Source organism: Ranitomeya variabilis, chromosome 3 (assembly GCF_051348905.1).
Source record: "Ranitomeya variabilis isolate aRanVar5 chromosome 3, aRanVar5.hap1, whole genome shotgun sequence".
Lineage (NCBI taxonomy): Eukaryota > Metazoa > Chordata > Amphibia > Anura > Dendrobatidae > Ranitomeya > Ranitomeya variabilis.
In genome coordinates, this window is record NC_135234.1 from 782773317 (window position 1) to 782786896 (window position 13580).

The 13580-nt window shown below is 44.4% G+C and overlaps 1 protein-coding gene across 1 annotated transcript in view; it reads right to left on the reverse strand.

The window, feature by feature from the left end:
* APBB1 (amyloid beta precursor protein binding family B member 1) overlaps positions 1 to 13375 on the reverse strand; it is a 45086-nt gene extending 31711 nt beyond the window's left edge. The window contains exon 1 of the mRNA XM_077298982.1: positions 13176 to 13375. The gene's annotated coding sequence lies outside the window, so the exon portion shown is untranslated. The remainder of the gene's footprint in view (positions 1 to 13175) is intronic.
* Between the last annotated feature and the right edge of the window lie 205 nt (positions 13376 to 13580).

The window sequence follows — 13580 nt, forward strand, 5'->3', positions numbered from 1 at the left end:
ATCATTGTCAATATACTACGGGGACATGCATATTCTAGAATACCCGATGCATTAGAATCGGGATATACACACACACACACACGACACAGTATATACACACACGGCACGGTATATACACGCACACGGCACAGTATATACACGCACACGGCACAGTATATACACGCACACGGCACAGAGTATACACACAGTATATACACACACGGCACGGTATACACACACGGCACAGTATACACACACGGCACAGTATACACACACGGCACAGTATACACGCACACGGCACAGAGTATACACACAGTATATACACACACGGCACGGTATACACACACGGCACAGTATATACACACGGCACAGTATATACACACAGTATATACACACACATAGTTACATAGTTATTAAGGTTGAAGGAAGACTGTAAGTCCATCTAGTCCAACCCATAGCCTAACCTAACATGCCCTAACATGATGATCCAGAGGAAGGCAAAAAAAACCCATGTGGCAAAGAGTAACTCCACCATGGGGAAAAAAATTCCTTCCCGACTCCACATACGGCAATCAGACTAGTTCCCTGGATCAACGCCTTATCAAGGAATCTAGTGTATATACCCTGTAACATTATACTTTTCCAGAAAGGTATCCAGTCCCCTCTTAAATTTAATTAATGAGTCACTCATTACAACATCATACGGCAGAGAGTTCCATAGTCTCACTGCTCTTACAGTAAAGAACCCGCGTCTGTTATTATGCTTAAACCTTCTTTCCTCCAGACGTAGAGGATGCCCCCTTGTCCCTGTCTCAGGTCTATGAATAAAAAGATCATCAGAAAGGTCTTTGTACTGTCCCCTCATATATTTATACATTAACATAAGATCACCCCTTAGTCTTCGTTTTTCCAAACTAAATAGCCCCAAGTGTAATAACCTATCTTGGTATTGCAGACCCCCCAGTCCTCTAATAACCTTGGTCGCTCTTCTCTGCACCCGCTCCAGTTCAGCTATGTCTTTCTTATACACCGGAGACCAGAATTGTACACAGTATTCTAAGTGTGGTCGCACTAGTGACTTGTATAGAGGTAAAATTATGTTCTCCTCATGAGCATCTATGCCTCTTTTAATACATCCCATTATTTTATTTGCCTTTGTAGCAGCTGCCTGACACTGGCCACTGAATATGAGTTTGTCATCCACCCATACACCCAGGTCTTTTTCATTGACGGTTTTGCCCAGAGTTTTAGAATTAAGCACATAGTTATACATCTTATTACTTCTACCCAAGTGCATGACCTCCCATTTATCCCCATTAAAGCTCATTTGCCATTTATCAGCCCAAGCTTCTAGTTTACATAAATCATCCTGTAATATAAAATTGTCCTCCTCTGTATTGATTACCCTGCAGAGTTTAGTGTCATCTGCAAATATTGAAATTCTACTCTGAATGCCCCCTACAAGGTCATTAATAAATATGTTAAAAAGAAGAGGGCCCAATACTGACCCCTGTGGTACCCCACTACTAACCGTGACCCAGTCCGAGTGTGCTCCATTAATAACCACCCTTTGTTTCCTATCCCTGAGCCAGCTCTCAACCCACTTACACATATTTTCCCCTATACCCATTATTCTCATTTTATGTAACAACCTTTTGTGTGGCACCGTATCAAAAGCTTTGGAAAAGTCCATATACACTACGTCCACTGGGTTCCCTTGGTCCAGTCCGGAACTTACCTCTTCATAGAAGCTGATCAAATTAGTCTGACATGAGCGGTCCCTAGTAAACCCGTGCTGATACTGGGTCATGAGGTTATTCCTCCTCAGATACTCCAGCATAGCATCCCTTAGAATGCCCTCCAGGATTTTACCCACAGTAGAGGTTAAGCTTACTGGCCTATAATTTCCGAGTTCAGTTTTTGTCCCCTTTTTGAATATTGGCACCACATTTGCTATACGCCAGTCCTGTGGTACAGACCCTGTTATTATGGACTCTTTAAAGATTAAAAATAATGGTCTATCAATGACTGTACTTAGTTCCTGCAGTACTCGGGGGTGTATCCCATCCGGGCCCGGAGATTTGTCAATGTTTGTGATTTTTAGACGCCGCCGTACTTCCTGCTGGGTTAAGCAGGTGACACTTAATGGGGAATTTTTATCACTGATCATATTGGCTGCCATGGGATTTTCTTTTGTAAATACTGATGAAAAAAAGTCATTTAGCAGATTGGCTTTTCCCTCATCCTCATCCACCATTTCACCCAGACTATTTTTAAGGGGCCAACACTGTCATTTTTTAGTTTCTTACTATTTATATAGTTAAAGAATATTTTGGGATTATTTTTACTCTCTCTGGCAATGAGTCTCTCTGTCTCCATCGTTGCTGCCTTGATTTGCTTTTTACAGAATTGATGTAATTTTCTGTATTTATTTAATGCCTCCTCACTACCTACTTCCTTTAATTCTCTAAATGCTTTCTTTTTGTCCCTTATTGCGCCCCTTACAGCTCTATTTAGCCATATTGGTTTCCTCCTATTTCTAGTATGTTTATTCCCATACGGTATATACTGTGCACAGGTCCTATCCAGGATGCTAATAAATGTCTCCCATTTTCTTTGTGTATTTTTGTGTCTCAGGATATCGTCCCAGTTAATTGCACCAAGATCCTCTCTCATCCGTTGGAAATTTGCCCTCCTGAAGTTTAGTGTCCTTGTCACCCCCCTACTACCCATCTTATTAAAGGAGACATGAAAACTTATTATTTTGTGATCACTATTCCCCAAGTGACCCCCAACCCTTATATTTGCTATGCGGTCTGGCCTGTTGGTTAATATTAGGTCTAGCAGTGCCCCCCTTCTTGTTGGGTCCTGAACCAGTTGTCAGAGGTAATTGTCTCTCATAGCTGTCAAAAACCGATTACCTTTGCTGGAACTGCAGGTTTCTGTTCCCCAATCTATTTCAGGGTAGTTGAAGTCCCCCATAATAATGACTTCTCCTTGAGTCGCAGCTTCATCTATTTGCTTTACGAGGATATTCTCCATTGCTTCCATTATTTTTGGAGATTTATAACAAACCCCTATCAGTAATTTATTATTTTTTCCCCCTCCCCTTATCTCCACCCACAGGGACTCTACATTTTCATTAGATTCACCTATATTATCACGCAGGATGGGTTTTAACCCCTTCCCGACCCATGACGCCTATGTGGCGTCATGGAATGATCGCGTCCCTGCAGATCGGGTGAAGGGGTTAACTCCTATTTTACCCGATCTGCAGGGAGAGGGGGAGTGGTACTTCAGCCCAGGGGGGGTGGCTTCACCCCCCCGTGGCTACGATCGCTCTGATAGGCTGTTGAAAGTGAAACTGCCAATCAGAGCGATTTGTAATATTTCACCTAAAAAACTGGTGAAATATTACAATCCAGCCATGGCCGATGCTGCAATACCATCGGCCATGGCTGGAAAACCTTAAGTGACCCCCCCCCACCCCACCGATCGCCCCCCCAGTGCTCCGTTATGGGGTCCGGTCCCCTCCGTCCTGTGCTCCGCTCCCCCGTCCTCCTGCCCGCTCCCCCCCTGCTCCTATGTCACCCCCCGGTGCTCCGACGCCCCCCCCGTGCCCCGATCCCCCCCCCTTATACTTACCGAGGCTCCCGATGTCAGTCCGTCTCCTCGCTGGGCGCCGCCATCTTCCAAAATGGCGGGCGCATGCTCAGTGCGCCCGCCGAATCTGCAAGCCGGCAGATTCATTACAGGTACATTTTGATCGCTGTGGTAGGTTCTATCACAGCGATCAAAATAAAAAAAATAATAAATAAACCCCCCCCCTTTATCACCCCCATAGGTAGGGACAATAATAAAATAAAGAAAATATTTTTTTTTCTTTTTCCACTAGGGTTAGGGTTAGAATTAGGGTTAGAACTAGGGGTAGGGTTAGGGTTACGGGTAGGGTTAGGGTTAGGGGTAGGGCTATGGCATGTGCACACAGAGCGGATCCGCAGCGGATCGGCCGCGGATCGGCCGCGGATCCGCAGCGGATTGGCCGCGGATAGGCCGCGGATCCGCAGCGGATTGGCCACGGATCCGCAGCGGATTGGCCACTGCGAATTCGAAGCAGTTTTCCATCAGGCTTACAGTACCATGTACACCTAAGGAAAACCAAATCCGCTGTGCCCATGGTGCGGAAAATTCCATGCAGAAACGCTGCATTGTATTTTCCGCAGCATGTCAATTCTTTGTGCGGATTCCGCAGTGTTTTACACCTGTTCCTCAATAGGAATCCGCAGGTGAAATCCGCACAAAAAAACACTGGAAATCTGCTGTAAATCCGCAGGTAAAACGCAGTGCCTTTTACCTGCAGATTTTTCAAAAATCGTGCGGAAAAATCTCACACGAATCCGCAACGTGGGCACATAGCCTTAGGGTTAGGGATGGAATTAGAGTTAGGGTTGGAATTAGGGCTAGGGTTGGAAATAGGGTTAAGATTAGGCTTGTGGTTAGGGTTACGGATAGGGTTAGGGGTGTTTGGGGTTACAGTTGTGGTTAGGGTTGGGATTAGGGTTACGGTTGGGATTAGGGTTAGGATTAGGGTTGGAATTAGGGTTACGGGTGTGTTGGGGTTAGGGTTGTGGTTAGGGGTGTGTTGGGGTTAGGGTTGTGATTAGGGTTATGGCTACAGTTGGGATTAGGATTAGGGGTGTGTTGGGGTTAGTGTTGAAGTTAGAATTGAGGGGTTTCCACTGTTTAGGCACATCAGGGGTCTCCAAACGCAACATGGCGCCACCATTGATTCCAGCCAATCTTGCGTTCAAAAAGTCAAATGGTGCTCCCGCCCTTCCAAGCCCCGACGTGCGCCCAAACAGTGGTTTACTCCCACATTTGGGGTACCAGCGTACTCAGGACAAACTGGGCAACAACTGTTGGGGTCCAATTTCTCCTGTTACCCTTGCAAAAATAAAAAATTACTTGCTAAAACATAATTTTTGAGGAAAGAACAATTATTTTTTATTTTCACGGCTCTGCGTTATAAACTTCTGTGAAGCACTTGGGGGTTGAAAGTGCTCACCACACATCTAGATAAGTTCCATCGGGGGTCTAGTTTCCAAAATGGGGTCACTTGTGGGGTGTTTCTACTGTTTAGGCACATCAGGGGCTCTGCAAATGCAATGTGACGCCCGCAGACCATTCCATCAAAGTCTGCATTTCAAATGTCACTACTTCCCTTCCGAGCCCTGACGTGTGCCCAAACAGTGGTTTACCCCCACATATTGGGTATCAGCGTACTCACAACAAACTGGGCAACAAATATTGGGGTCCAAATTCTCCTGTTACCCTTATGAAAATAAAAAATTGCTTGCTAAAACATCTTTTTTGAGGAAAGAAAAATGATTTTTTATTTTCACGGCTCTGCGTTGTAAACTTCTGTGAAGCACTTGGGGGTTGAACGTGCTCACCACACATCTAGATAAGTTCCTTGGGGGGTCTAGTTTCCAAAATGGGGTCACTTGTGGGGGGTTTCTACTGTTTAGGCATATCAGGGGCTCTGCAAACGTAACATGATGCCCGCAGACCATTCCATCAAAGTCTGCATTCCAAAACGTCACTACTTTCCTTCCGAACCCCGACGTGTGCCAAAACAGTGGTTTACCCCCACATATGGGGTATCAGCGTACTCAGGAGAAACTGGACAACAACTTTTGGGGTCCAATTTCTCCTGTTATCCTTGGGAAAATAAAAAAATTGTGGGCTAAAAAATCATTTTTGAGAAAAGAAAAATTATTTTTTATTTTCATGGCTCTGCGTTATAAACTTCTGTGAAGCACTTGGGGGTTCAAAGTGCTCACCACACATCTAGATTAGTTCCTTGGGAGGTCTAGTTTCCAAAATGGGGTCACTTGTGCGGGAGCTCCAATGTTTAGGCACACAGGGGCTCTCCAAACGCGACATGGTGTCCGCTAATGATTGGAGCTAATTTTCCATTCAAAAAGCCAAATGGCGTGCCTTCCCTTCCGAGCCCTGCCGTGCGCCCAAACAGTGGTTTACCCCCACATATGGGGTATCAGCGTACTCAGGACAAACTGGACAACAACTTTTGGGGTCCAATTTCTCCTATTACCCTTGGGAAAATAAAAAATTCTGGGCTAAAAATCATTTTTGAGGAAAGAAAAAATATTTTTTTATTTTCACGGCTCTGCGTTATAAACTTCTGTGAAGCACCTGGGGGTTATAAGAGCTCACTATGCATCTAGATAAGTTCCTTGGGGGGTCTAGTTTCCAAAATGGGGTCACTTGTAGGGGAGCTCCAATGTTTATGCACACAGGGGCTCTCCAAACGCGACATGGTGTCCGCTAACGATTGGAGCTAATTTTCCATTCAAAAAGTCAAATGGCACGCCTCCCCTTCCGAGCCTTGCCGTGCACCCAAACAGTGGTTTACCCCCACATATGAGGTATCGGCATACTCAGGAGAAATTGCCCAACAAATTTTAGGACCCATTTTATCCTGTTGCCCATGTGAAAATGAAAGAATTGAGGCTAAAAGAAATTTTGTGTGAAAAAAAAGCACTTTTTCATTTTTGCGGATCAATTTGTGAAGCACCTGGGGGTTTAAAGTGCTCACTATGCCTCTAGATGAGTTCCTTGGGGGGTCTAGTTTCCAAAATGGGGTCACTTGTGGAGGAGCTCCAATGTTTAGGCACACAGGGGCTTTCCAAACGCGACATGGTGTCCGCTAACGATGGAGATAATTTTCCATTAAAAAAGTCAAATGGCGCTCCTTCCCTTCCGAGCCTTACCATGTGCCCAAACAGTGGTTTACCCCCACATGTGAGGTATTGGTGTACTCAGGAGAAATTGCCCAACAAAATTTAGGATCCATTTTATCCTGTTGCCCATGTGAAAATGAAAAAATTGAGGCTAAAATAATTTTTTTGTGAAAAAAAAGTACTTTTTCATTTTTACGGATCAATTTGTGAAGCACCTGGGGGTTTAAAGTGCTCACTATGCTTCTAGATAAGTTCCTTGGGGGGTCTAGTTTCCAAAATGTGGTCACTTGTGGGGGAGCTCCAATGTTTAGGCACACGGGGGCTCTCCAAACGCGACATGGTGTCCGCTAAAGATTGGAGCCAATTTTTCATTCAAAAAGTCAAATGGCGCTCCTTCCCTTCCGAGCCCTGCCGTGCGCCCAAACAGTGGTTTACCCCCACATATGAGGTATCAGCGTACTCAGGACAAATTGGACAACAACGTCCATGGTCCAGTTTCTCCTTTTACCCTTGGGAAAATAAAAAATTGTTGCTAAAAGATCATTTTTTGTGACTAAAAAGTTAAATGTTCATTTTTTACTTCCATGTTGCTTCTGCTGCTGTGAAACACCTGAAGGGTTAATAAACTTCTTGAATGTGGTTTTGAGCACCTTGAGGGGTGCAGTTTTTAGAATGGTGTCACTTTTGGGTATTTTCAGCCATATAGAACCCTCAAACTGACTTCAAATGTGAGGTGATCCCTAAAAAAAATGGTTTTGTAAATTTTGTTGTAAAAATGAGAAATCACTGGTCAAATTTTAACCCTTATAACTTCCTAGCAAAAAAAAAAATTTGTTTCCAAAATTGTGCTGATGTAAAGTAGACATGTGGGAAACGTTATTTATTAACTATTTTGTGTCACATAACTCTCTGGTTTAACAGAATAAAAATTCAAAATGTGAAAATTGCGAAATTTTCAAAATTTTTGCCAAATTTCCATTTTTTTCACAAATAAACTTAGAAATTATCGACCTAAATTTACCACTAACATGAAGCCCAATATGTCACGAAAAAACAATCTCAGAATCGCTAGGATCCGTTGAAGCGTTCCGGAGTTATTACCTCATAAAGGGACACTGGTCAGAATTGCAAAAAACGGCAAGGTCATTAAGGGGTTAAGGTCGATTTTACATACAGACACACCCCTCCCCCTCGCTTATCTGTACGGTCATTTCTGAACAGGCTATAGCCCTGCAAGTTAACAGCCCAGTCATGGCTCTCATCCAGCCATGTTTCAGACGGTAACATACACGGCACGGTATACACACACGGCACAGTATACACGCACACGGCACAGTATATACACAGCATACACACACGGCACAGTATATACACACACACGGCACAGTATACACGCACACGGCACAGTATACACACAGTATATACACACACGGCACGGTATACACACACGGCACAGTATACACACACACGGCACAGTATACACACACGGCACGGTATATACACACACGGCACAGTATATACACACACGGCACAGTATACACACACGGCACAGTATATACACACACGGCACAGTATACACACGGCACAGTATACACACACACGGCACAGTATACACACTCAGAACATATATATACACACACGGCACAGTATATACACACAGTAATATATATACACACACGGCACAGTATATACACACAGTACATATATATACACACACGGCACAGTATATACACACACACGGCACAGTATATACACACACACGGCACAGTATATACACACACGGCACAGTATATACACACACACACGGCACAGTATATACACACACACGGCACAGTATATACACACACACACGGCACAGTATATACACACACACACGGCACAGTATATACACACAGTATATACACACAGTATATACACACACGGCACAGTATATACACACGGCACAGTATATACACACACGGCACGGTATATACACACACGGCACGGTATACACACACACGGCACGGTATACACACACACGGCACGGTATACACACACACGGCACAGTATATACACACAGTACATATATACACACACGGCACAGTATATACACACACACACGGCACAGTATATACACACACGGCACAGTATATACACAGCACAGTATATACACACAGTACATATATATACACACGGCACAGTGTATACACACGGCACAGTATATACACACAGTACATATATACACACACGGCACAGTATATACACACACACACACACGGCACAGTATATACACACACACGGCACAGTATATACACACAGTACATATATACACACACACGGCACAGTATATACACACAGTACATATATACACACACACGGCACAGTATACACACACACGGCACAGTATATACACACAGTACATATATACACACACGGCACAGTATATACACACACACGGCACAGTATACACACACACACACGACACAGTATATACACACACACGGCACAGTATATACACAGCACAGTATATACACACACGGCACAGTATATACACACAGTACATATATACACACACACGGCACAGTATATACACACACACGGCACAGTATATACACACAGTACATATACACACACACGGCACAGTATATACACACACACGGCACAGTATACACACACACACACGGCACAGTATATACACACACACGGCACAGTATATACACACAGTACATATATATACACACACGGCACAGTATATACACACACGGCCCGGTATATACACACACGGCCCGGTATATACACACACACGGCACAGTATATACACACACACGGCACAGTATATACACACACGGCACAGTATATACACACACGGCACAGTATATACACACACACGGCACAGTATATACACACACACGGCACAGTATATACACACACGGCACAGTATATACACACACACACACGGCACAGTATATACACACACACGGCACAGTATATACACACACACGGCACAGTATATACACACACGGCACAGTATATACACACACGGCACGGTATATACACACACGGCACAGTATATACACACACGGCACAGTATATACACACACACGGCACAGTATATACACACAGTACATATATACACACACGGCACAGTATATACACAGCACAGTATATACACACAGTACATATATATACACACGGCACAGTGTATACACACGGCACAGTATATACACACAGTACATATATACACACACGGCACAGTATATACACACACACGGCACAGTATATACACAGCACAGTATATACACACAGTACATATATATATATATACACACGGCACAGTGTATACACACGGCACAGTATATACACACAGTACATATATACACACACGGCACAGTATATACACACACACGGCACAGTATATACACACAGTACATATATACACACACACGGCACAGTATATACACACACACACGGCACAGTATATACACACAGTACATATATACACACACGGCACAGTATATACACAGCACAGTATATACACACAGTACATATATATATACACACGGCACAGTGTATACACACGGCACAGTATATACACACAGTACATATATACACACACGGCACAGTATATACACACACACGGCACAGTATATACACACACACGGCACAGTATATACACACACACGGCGCAGTATATACACACACAGGACACAGTATATACACACACGGCACAGTATATACACACACACACACGGCACAGTATATACACACACACGGCACAGTATATACACACAGTACATATATACACACACACGGCACAGTATATACACACACACGGCACAGTATATACACACAGTACATATATACACACACGGCACAGTATATACACAGCACAGTATATACACACAGTACATATATATACACACGGCACAGTGTATACACACGGCACAGTATATACACACAGTACATATATACACACACGGCACAGTATATACACACACATGGCACAGTATATACACACAGTACATATATACACACACACGGCACAGTATACACACACACGGCACAGTATATACACACACGGCACAGTATACACACACACGCGGCACAGTATATACACACACACGCGGCACAGTATATACACACACACGGCACAGTATATACACACGCGGCACAGTATATACACACACACGGCACAGTATATACACACACGGCACAGTATATACACACACACGGCACAGTATATACACACACACGGCACAGTATATACACACAGTACATATACACACACATGGCACAGTATATACACACAGTACATATATACACACACACGGCACAGTATATACACACACGGCACAGTATATACACACACGGCACAGTATACACACACACGCGGCACAGTATACACACACACACACGCGGCACAGTATATACACACACACGCGGCACAGTATATACACACACACGGCACAGTATATACACACACGGCACAGTATATACACACACAGGACACAGTATATACACACACACGGCACAGTATATACACACACGCGGCACAGTATATACACACACGGCACAGTATACACACACACACGCGGCACAGTATATACACACACGGCACAGTATATACACACACGGCACAGTATATACACACGCGGCACAGTATATACACACGCGGCACAGTATATACACACACACACGTGGCACAGTATATACACACACACACGGCACAGTATATACACACACACGGCACAGTATATACACACACAGGACACAGTATATACACACACACGGCACAGTATATACACACAGTACATATATACACACACACGGCACAGTATATACACACACACGGCACAGTATATACACACACACACGGCACAGTATATACACACACGGCACAGTATATACACACACAGGACACAGTATATACACACACACGGCACAGTATATACACACACAGGACACAGTATATACACACACACGGCACAGTATATACACACAGTACATATATACACACACACGGCACAGTATATACACACACACGGCACAGTATATACACACACACACGGCACAGTATATACACACACACACGGCACAGTATATACACACACACGGCACAGTATATACACACACACGGCACAGTATATACACACACACACACGGCACAGTATATACACACACACACGGCACAGTATATACACACACGGCACAGTATACACACACACACACGGCACAGTATATACACACACGGCACAGTATATACACACACAGGACACAGTATATACACACGGCACAGTATATATACACACGGCACAGTATATACACACACACGGCACAGTATATACACACACAGGACACAGTATATACACACACACGGCACAGTATATACACACACACACGGCACAGTATATACACACACACACGGCACAGTATATACACACACACACGGCACAGTATATACACACACACACGGCACAGTATATACACACACGGCACAGTATACACACACACACACACGGCACAGTATATACACACACACGGCACAGTATATACACACACACACACGGCACAGTATATACACACACACACGGCACAGTATATACACACACGGCACAGTATACACACACACACACGGCACAGTATATACACACACGGCACAGTATATACACACACAGGACACAGTATATACACACGGCACAGTATATATACACACGGCACAGTATATACACACACAGGACACAGTATATACACACACACGGCACAGTATATACACACACACACGGCACAGTATATACACACACACACGGCACAGTATATACACACACACACGGCACAGTATATACACACACACACGGCACAGTATATACACACACACACGGCACAGTATATACACACACGGCACAGTATACACACACACACACGGCACAGTATATACACACACGGCACAGTATATACACACACAGGACACAGTATATACACACGGCACAGTATATATACACACGGCACAGTATATACACACACAGGACACAGTATATACACACACACGGCACAGTATATACACACACACACGGCACAGTATATACACACACACACGGCACAGTATATACACACACACACGGCACAGTATATACACACACACACGGCACAGTATATACACACACGGCACAGTATACACACACACACACACGGCACAGTATATACACACACGGCACAGTATATACACACACAGGACACAGTATATACACACGGCACAGTATATATACACACGGCACAGTATATACACACAGTACATATATATACACACGGCACAGTATATACACACAGTACATATATATACACACGGCACAGTGTGTGTGTGTATATACAGTGTACACATGGCGGTATATAAAGCTCAGCACGGAGCCCTCTGCACTGTATACGGGGCCGGTAATAATCCCACTGTCTGTTTCTCACCTCGACATTTCTGCTTTTCTCGGTCCCGTTATTTCTACGGTCGCCGCCCTGATGTCTCCGCCGCACTTCCGGCAGCTGTGACGCATTTCCGGTTATCTGTCGGCTGCCGCCATGTTGGGAAGGTCAAACCGCTGCGCTATGTAGAGATCCCGCCGGATGTCAGTAAACTGGGGGCCGGATGTCAGGTGTCCGTCTGTGATCGAGGCTGAGGCTGTTTCGTTTCTTTTCTTTTCTTTTCTTTTCTGTTTTTATAGTTTTAACAACAAACAATAATCCTCAGAGTAATCACCACATACACTGCAGCGAGTGCCCGGATGTGGAGACTCCGAACAACACCCGCAACTATAAACCCGGCGCAGAAACGGGCGTCAGAGCGGGCACCGGGGGGTTAATGCCTGCGGGCCG